Genomic DNA, 8,555 nt, shown 5'->3' on the forward strand with positions numbered 1-8,555 from the left:
ATATGCATAAACCAGTCAGGATTACAGGAGCAGGTATCATCTGTCATATGAAGTGAAACAGCCCGAGTAAAACACCTGGAAACAAATCCAAAACACAGGGCTGGGTCCCTTTTCCAGGAAGCTGTAACACCAAGCAGGATTTCCAGCCAGCGCAGCAGCCTTCATACCTCCACTTACAAATCCAGCTGCACCAAAGCAATCTGAGCTGGGCAAAGTTTTGTATGGTGAAGAACACTGGCTAGAATATTGTGCCAAACCCAGGACAAAAATCAGTAAACAGCTTAGGGTGAAGTAGAGCAAGACAGGAAAGGGAAGGATCTATAATATTTTGTTTTACTTTGTTTCAAAATGGACTTTTAAAGGGCCGGGAAACACTATCCGATCCCCAGATGAAACAGGATATTTTGGCCAACGATGAATTAAATACCTGGGGTTTGTTCTGGGCTGCTTTTCCGCTCTTCTGCAGGTGCACAGAGTGACTCATGTTGCCAGTGCTGCTCTGAGCCTGCTCCCTCCCTCATCCACGACACAGGTAGGGGATAATAACAAGGATAATACCACTCTAGAGGAATGGCAGCTGGATCCAGAGAGGGGCTTGGATGCTTTGGGCACCCCACAAAGGACACTGACCCCAAATGCCAGGAAGCAGAATAAGAGATAGAGCCACAAAACGCCCCTGCCACCCCAGGGCAAGCTCCCTGTTGAGGCAGGAGCAGGGACAAGGGTTAAATTATCTTCCAGCCACCAGCTCCGTCTGCTGGGAAGCAAATAAAGGCAGCAGAGGGTTTACCTGGCTCACATCCCTGGTGCTGAGATCCCCCACCGCTTTCCGTCTGACAACAGGTCCGGCTCACTGCCCACGCAGGAGGCTGGAGGTGTTCCAAGCGAGGATCCTGGGCCAGCCCTCACCTGCTGTCCCAAGGAAGCGTCCCTCAGGTGTTGGGGACACCGTCCCTGAGGGCAGGGCGGCCGATCCGAGCTGTGCCTCGCTGCAGGCCGTGCCCGGCACCGTCCCGTGACACGCAGGGATGGCCTCTCCCTCTCTCCCTCCCTCCGCCCCGTCGCCTGTCAATGTTTAACCGGGCCCCGGGGAGGAAGTGAGGCACGGCCGGTGACACACGGAGCGAGCTTCAGGCCGCCCCAGCCCGGCAGCTGCGCCATGCCCGCGCCTCATCCTCGGCAGGGCCGCAGGGCCGGGACGGGACACGGGCACGGCAGCAGGAGAGGGCTCTGGGCCTCCGGGTGTGCAACCACCGGAGAGCGCGATGGTGCCTGAAGGAATGTCCCCTGTTACAGTGACACCGAGGAGCGCGATGGTGCCTGGAGGAATGTCCCCTGTTACAGTGACACCAAGGAGCGCGATGGTGTCAATTTCCCCCTGTTATTGATGCCTTTTCCTGGTCTTAAAATCAAGAGTCAGACACGGTTAGAAGGGGGAAAGGGATTTTACCTTGGTATTTCTTTTAAGGATCCTTAGGTGCACACGTCCAGGTCATGTGCATCGAGATGCACCCTGCCGAGTCTATCTCCCCAACATTGGGTATAACATTATAGGTTTTACTAATTGCAGATCTATCAAAGATTCCCCAATGAGAGGCTCGAGTGAGCCCCCCTCCCCAAGGAACCTTCCCCTGGATGGTTCTCTCTTGGTTTACAAAATGTGTTCTGGAGAGGACCTTGGGCTCTGGGGCACACTGATCCCTGGCTACCAAGCTTCTGAAATGTTGAGTCTCTCAGCTTGACAAACAAGTCCAAGAATGTAGGGAAAAAGCACTAGGAGTACAGAAGTTGTAAAAAGGCATAACAGGGGTATAAAAGAAAAGGCAAAAATCTTCATGGCATCGTTATAATGACACAGGTGGGTATGATGGTGCCAGTGCCCCGTTACAGTGACACAGGTGAGGGTGATTATGATGCCATGAAGATTTTTTGTCTTTTCTTTTATACCCCTGTTATGCCTTTTTACAACTTCTGTACTCCTAGTGCTTTTCCCCTACATTCTTGGACTTGTTTGTCAAGCTGAGAGACTCAACATTTCAGAAGCTTGGTAGCCAGGGATCAGTGTGCCCCAGAGCCCAAGGTCCTCTCCAGAACACATTTTGTAAACCAAGAGAGAACCATCCAGGGGAAGGTTCCTTGGGGAGGGGGGCTCACTCGAGCCTCTCATTGGGGAATCTTTGATAGATCTGCTAATTAGTAAAACCCATAATGTTATACCCAATGTTGGGGAGATAGACTTGGCGGGGTGCATCTCGATGCACATGACCTGGACGTGTGCACCTAAGGATCCTTAAAAGAAATACCAAGGTAAAATCCCTTTCCCCCTTCTAACCGTGTCTGACTCTTGATTTTAAGACCAGGAAAAGGCATCAATTGTACCAATTTCCCCCATTTTACTGACACGGGTGAGTGCTATGGTGGCAATTTCCCCCTGTTATAATGACACAGGTGAGTGTTATGTTGCCAGTTTCCCCCTGTTATATAACACAGGTGAGTGCAACATTGCCTGGCGATGATGTTCCCTGTTATAATGACACAGGTGAGTGCAGTGGTGCCTGCAATGGATGTCCCCTGTTAAGTGACACAGGTGAGTGCGGTGGTGCCTGGCCCCAATTCCCCCTGTTATAACAACACAGATGAGTGTGATAGTGCCAATTTCCTTTGTTATATAACACAGGTGAGTGCAACATTGCCTGGCAATGATATCCCCCGTTATAATGACACAGGTGAATGTGATGGTGCCTGGAATGAATGTCCCCTGTTATAATGGCACAGGTGGGGTGAGTGTGATGTGCCTGGAGCACATCTCAGTGCTAAAGTGCATCAGGCAGCATGGCAGAGAGCAGAAGTGCCTGTGCCAGCTGTGTCCTTGCCAGTGGTCCCTGTCACCTACAGCCGTGGTCCATCAGCAACCCTTGACAGGGCGAGGGGCTGGGAGCTTCCAGGGGGCCCAGTTTGCAGCTGAAGGAGATAGGGTAGGGCTGGAGACCAGGCTTTGTAAGACTTGTTTTGTAAGACTTTTCAGGTAAATCTTCTGTGTGTAAAAATAAGGTGCCCATCCAGGGCACAAGGCCAAGGGCAGCGATGGATCAGGCTGTGGCGTCACTGGGGAGAATCACAGACACGGAAACAATTAGGTTGGAAAAGACCTCTGAGATCATCAAATCCAACCTTTGACCAAACATCACCTTGTCAACCAGACAAGAGCACTGAGTACCATGTCCAGCCTTTCCTTGAACACCTCCCGGGATGGTGACTCCACCCCCCTGGGAGTGCTTTCCAGTGTTTAATCACCCTTTCCGTGAAGAAATTCCTCCTGATGGCCCCAAGAGACTGAGGGGGTGTGTGTGCTCCCTGCTGCCTCTGAGATGTTCTGACAGCCTTTGTCTTCCTCCAAGAACTGGATCCTTCATTTTATGCCATTGTTGGTCAGTGAGCTGAACTGATGTGACACATGAGGAGATTTTTATGACGAGTCCATCTGCCAGGAAGCTTAAATTGTAAAAAAGGGATCTACAACTTCTCTGCACTGTATTTCCTACTAAGCACAGTAACAGTAGCAAGTAGAAATTAATGCAAAAATGACTCAAATTGGAAAGGTTCAGTTCAGCAAAGGGAAATGAATCATTCAGTTTGGGGAATTGTGAAAAACTTCTGAAAATAAATTTTAAAAGCTTTGCTTTATTAGAAAAAAATATCACCCTGGCTTGTTAAAAGAAATAGCTGTGAAACCTGCAGGCAGAGTTTTTTTGACCAGTGATAACTTTTGTTACTATTTTCTTGACTTTACAAACACCTTCTTTTTTAAAGTCTAAAAATCTCACACTCTTGTTCCACCAACTTAAATACCAGTATTCTTGAAATGCCTTCCATACAGGTGTGTCTGAATAAAGCTAGAGCAAGAAAAGGAATAAATAACATCTAATGAGCACGTTCCATCTCTGGCTGCCCAAGCAGGAAAAGTGCAGAAGGTTAAAGTGAATTTTCAGCTTGAATTAATCAAGATAACTCTTCACAGAAACGCTTTGGAAAGGATTATAGCTGCTTTGAAAACATTTACAAAGCTATCATTTGGCACTACTGAGGAGAGATTGGCTCTGTCATCTCTCTAATTGCTCTTCAGGTAGGCTTAAGCTGCTCTGAGGTTCGTTCCCATCCCCTCAGTGTAGAAAGGACAAAATCATTTGTGTTAGAAAAGACCAGCATGAGCGTTGATATTTTATTAATTATTTATTACTGCCTTTGTCGGTTCCTTCCTTTGGCTTTCCTAATGAACCATAATGGTGGATGAGTAAAACCTTGGGTTGGGATGCAGTGGGATAAGGCGTGGTGAAGTGTCTGAGTCCCCAGCCTCTGAGAACAAGGTGCATGCACAAGGTTACCCCTGTTCATGATGTTCAAAAGACCAGGTCCTAAGTTTGCCAGCCTGATTTAAATGGAAAAGCATTTGGGTCACTTTGTGAATCACCAGCCTGCACACCAGGCAGAGTCCTACCTCCCACTCCAGTTCCCTTAGACGCTTCTTTCCAATTTTTCCTTTTTCTTCTGCTGGTGAGTAGGATGATTTTCTCCCTTTTTTTTTTTTCTCCCAACCCTTCCAAACCCATTTCTGGATGGTGTGTACACTGTGAACTCCTAAGCAACCCCCCCCATTTTTTGTTCTGGGGTGTGTGAGGCTGGAACATATGTCTGCACAGCTTGCTGTGCAATCCCACGCAAGGAGCTCTGAGGGAAATGGACTTCCTGGGATTCGCTTGGTGAAACCTTCTGTCACTGCCATTGGGGCCACAAGTGTGATTTCTTTTTTTGGGGGACAAATTGTCATGATGGGAATGGTTTCAAACTGAAGGAGAGTTGGTTTGGATTGGATATTAGGAAAAAATTCTTCCCTGGGAGGGTGGGGAAGCCCTGGCACAGGGTGCCCAGAGAAGCTGGGGCTGCCCCTGGATCCCTGGCAGTGCCCAAGGCCAGGTTGGATGGAGCTTGGAGCCACCCGGGATAGTGGAAGATGTCCCTGCCCATGTCAGAGGAGTTGGAATCAGATGATCTTTAATGTCTTTTCCAACCCAACCCATTCTATTCACCTGTGACAGAAAATTAACACACCTAGAAAATTTAGACACCTTCATCTGTAAGATCACCAGGCCCTACAGTTCCATGCTGTATTTTGGCTTATTTAGCTGAGTCAAAGAAAATATGGTCAGATGGTGTGAGCACTAGAACAGCAGAGAACAGCCACTTACTGGTTAAAGCTGATTTGAGGTCGATGCTAGAAACAGGAATAAAATTCTTCATTTCTTCATGAAAATGGGCTTGAAAGGAGGTTTGACCATTACAAGGATTTTGAGAAATGGCTCCCTATCGAAGAAATAAATGTTCTTTTCTCTCATGAAGTGCAGGGGAGTTGAAACACCTAGAAAAGGCAGGAGGAAAGCTGCCCTAGGGACTGAATTAGCTGTCTCTATCTTGCTGCCTACAGCATGCTGCTCTCAGTAGCAACTCAGCCCAAGGAGATGCTAAGCCATAACTTTTCCAACTCTGCTTTTTTCCCCTTTTTCTATGCTCTTACTCCTTTTCTCTGCTGTTTGCCAAAATATTTGGTGCTCTGCAAGTCATGTTTCTCATTCAAAACAGATTTTATTAGTGTTAGCTGTAGAAGTCTAAGTGAGACACACAGACCCGTCTCTGTCTCTAACAGGTTTTTCAAAATCTTTTTAATTCATCTGTTAATGTAGCCACATTTTTTCCTTAATCAGAAGGTTAGAGGAAAAGCTCTGGAAATAACAGGGCTGGGCCATTTCCTTTTCGTGTTACCATTGTGAACATTGAGATGCATTTTCCCCCATTGTCTCCCTCCTTATTTTGACTCCAGAGGAGTCTGAAAGCCTGGGCTGGACTTGACTTCTGGTTTAGACTGCAGGAGTAGCTGAGACCAATCCCACCAGGATGCTTCCCACTGATCTGAGGAATCCTGCTTTATCTCTTTCCAAAGAAGTCAGGTAATCTTTGCCTTGATGTAAAGATTCATGAAATTATGCTGCTATGGATCTAGGCCTGGATAAATTCTCAAAAACCTTGTGACACCAATTTAACTCATCTGATTTTTTCTTATATTTCTTTTTTCCTTTTTTCCTCAGTGATTATAATTAAGCTATAGCTCTGTGCAGAACTGCTGTGGACCCTTAATGAAGAAAGTTTTGGACATAATCTTCTTCCAGACTTTTACACCCAGGAGGCCACAGGATTAAACACTTTTTTTTTTGGCACGAATATCCTTGCAGTTTTTATTTGGCCTGAGTAAATCTGCAACACTGGAATGTTGTTCTCCAGTCCTTCTCTGCCAGCACTCCTTGTGAACCACATTCCATGTTCCATTCCACCCTTTGCCAGGTGCATTTCTCCTCTCCAGCACTGAAACCGGTGACTTGTAGCTGGGAAAATGAAAATGTCATCATCCAGGGAAGGTAGATGAAGGCATTCATCACGGAGTTCAGGCAAGATGAAGTAAGAAAGTTTATCACAGAATGACAGAAGATGCAGCTTTGGTGCTGTCAGAGGGAGTGTAAATCTGAGAAGGAAATTTTTAGTGCTCTTTAATACATCAGTTCCCCTGGCAACATTTTCTTTAGCTTTAGAAATGCTTTGTCTCTGGTTCAAACAGCTTTAATTGCTGTGGTTATCCTTTGGTTTATTCTAAAGAACTTTTCAATGCGTGATAATGTGCCAAGGAAATGGAAACATTCTCTACGCTCATAATCATGATTACATTTTTCATTATTGCTTAGGGTCATGGTTTTTAGACTTCCTGAGGCTTACATGGAAAATGAGATTTTTCAAGGAGTTCAGGTAAAGTGCAAATCTATCCAGAGCTCCTTTAAAACTGGTGCTCAACACCTCTCTCTGGCAAGCACAGTAAGTCCAGCTCTGGACACATCAGATGAACAAATGGGCAGCTTTGTCAGAGGTATGCACACACAAACACTGTGTCCAGGGCTCCAAATCCCACAGGACTTCCCAGGAAACTTACTGTGGGGCTATGGAATGAAACCCCTTTTCACACAGAATCACACAGAATTGTTAGGGTTGGAAGGGATTTCTGAAGATCATCTTGTCCAACATCCCCAAGCTTTTCTTTTTTTCCTGATGATTTTGCAAGGGCTGACAGTTATGAGAAACATTCATACTCACACCTCTGAAAATAGAATATTAATGAATATTCCCCAAGTGACCCACAGGCACGATCCAGAGTGGCACTGTCATGATGAGAGAGCAGATTGGCACCAGAAGAGTAGGTGTGATATTGGAAGAGCTGCTTCCCCTTTGCATTTTCATGAAGTACATCCTTGTGACTGACATCTTCCTGCTCCCTTTGGGCATTCAGTTAAGATCACCAAGTAGAAATGCCAAGGGTTTTTTGGTTTTTTTTTGAAATCAGTGTCTCCTCTGCACTGTGTTTGTGATACCAGGTCTGTGACTGAAAGCTGCTCTTTTTCAGTAAGACACGGTAAGGCTCTGGCAGAGATGGTTTCAGACATTCAATTTCTCTTTGTGTAGCAGAATCACTGCTGTATTTTGGCTTTCTCCTGTAGAGGAGCAGTGAATTTTATTTTGATATTCAGGCTGAGAGAGTTGGGGCTGTTCAGACCAGAGAAGAGAAATCTCCAGGGAGACCTTATTGCACCTTTTCATTATCTGAAGGGGCTACAAGAGAGCTGGAGAGGGATTTTTTACAAGGCCTTGTAGTGATAGGACAAGAGGTAATGGCTTTAAACTGAAGGAGGGTCAGTTTAGACTAGATATGAGAGAGAAGTTTTTTACAATGAGCGTGAGGAAAACCACAACAGGCTGCCCAGAGAGGTGGTAGATGCCCCATCCCTGGAAAAATTCAAGGCCAGGCTGGACAGGGTTCTGATTGAGTTGAAAATGTCACTGCCCATGGCAGAGGGGCTTGGATTGGGCAACTTTTAAAGGGTTCTTTCAACCCAGCCACCCTGATTCCATGATTCTATTCGGTCATTTCCTTTGCAACACTTGTACACAAAATGAGATCTCCTAAAAGCTGAGGGAACTGGTGAGCACTAAAAGATCTCAAGAATACAGTAAAGATTGACATATTTAAAGGATAAAGTTTCCAGTCCCTTCCTCTTTGCTCAGCAAAGTTGCTGACAGTAGCATCACTCAGTTTCCAGCAGGAAACCTCCTGCCAGAGTCACACCCACAGGGCTTGGCCTCAGGATAAGGGGCTGACATCCCCAAAATGGGCTGAGGTACACCACAGTTGCTCACCCTGAGCTGCTCCACTCCCTCCTCACCCTGTCAGGACCCAGCAGCATCACTCCCACACCAGGTCCTGCTCCCGCTCACGGCTCAGCTCTCTCTGCTCTTTAATTCCCCCACTGACCTTTTAGGAGCAGCAACACGTGTAAAAGCTGCAGGTCCCTTTGTGTACTCGAGTCAAACATTTACTTACAACTGCTGTTTCAGCAGTAATAATTAAATTAAACATGAAGGGATTAGAGCTGCCTGGAAGATCCACGAGCTGGAGGTGTAAATCA

Source organism: Coloeus monedula, assembly GCF_965178545.1.
Source record: "Coloeus monedula genome assembly, chromosome: 3".
Lineage (NCBI taxonomy): Eukaryota > Metazoa > Chordata > Aves > Passeriformes > Corvidae > Coloeus > Coloeus monedula.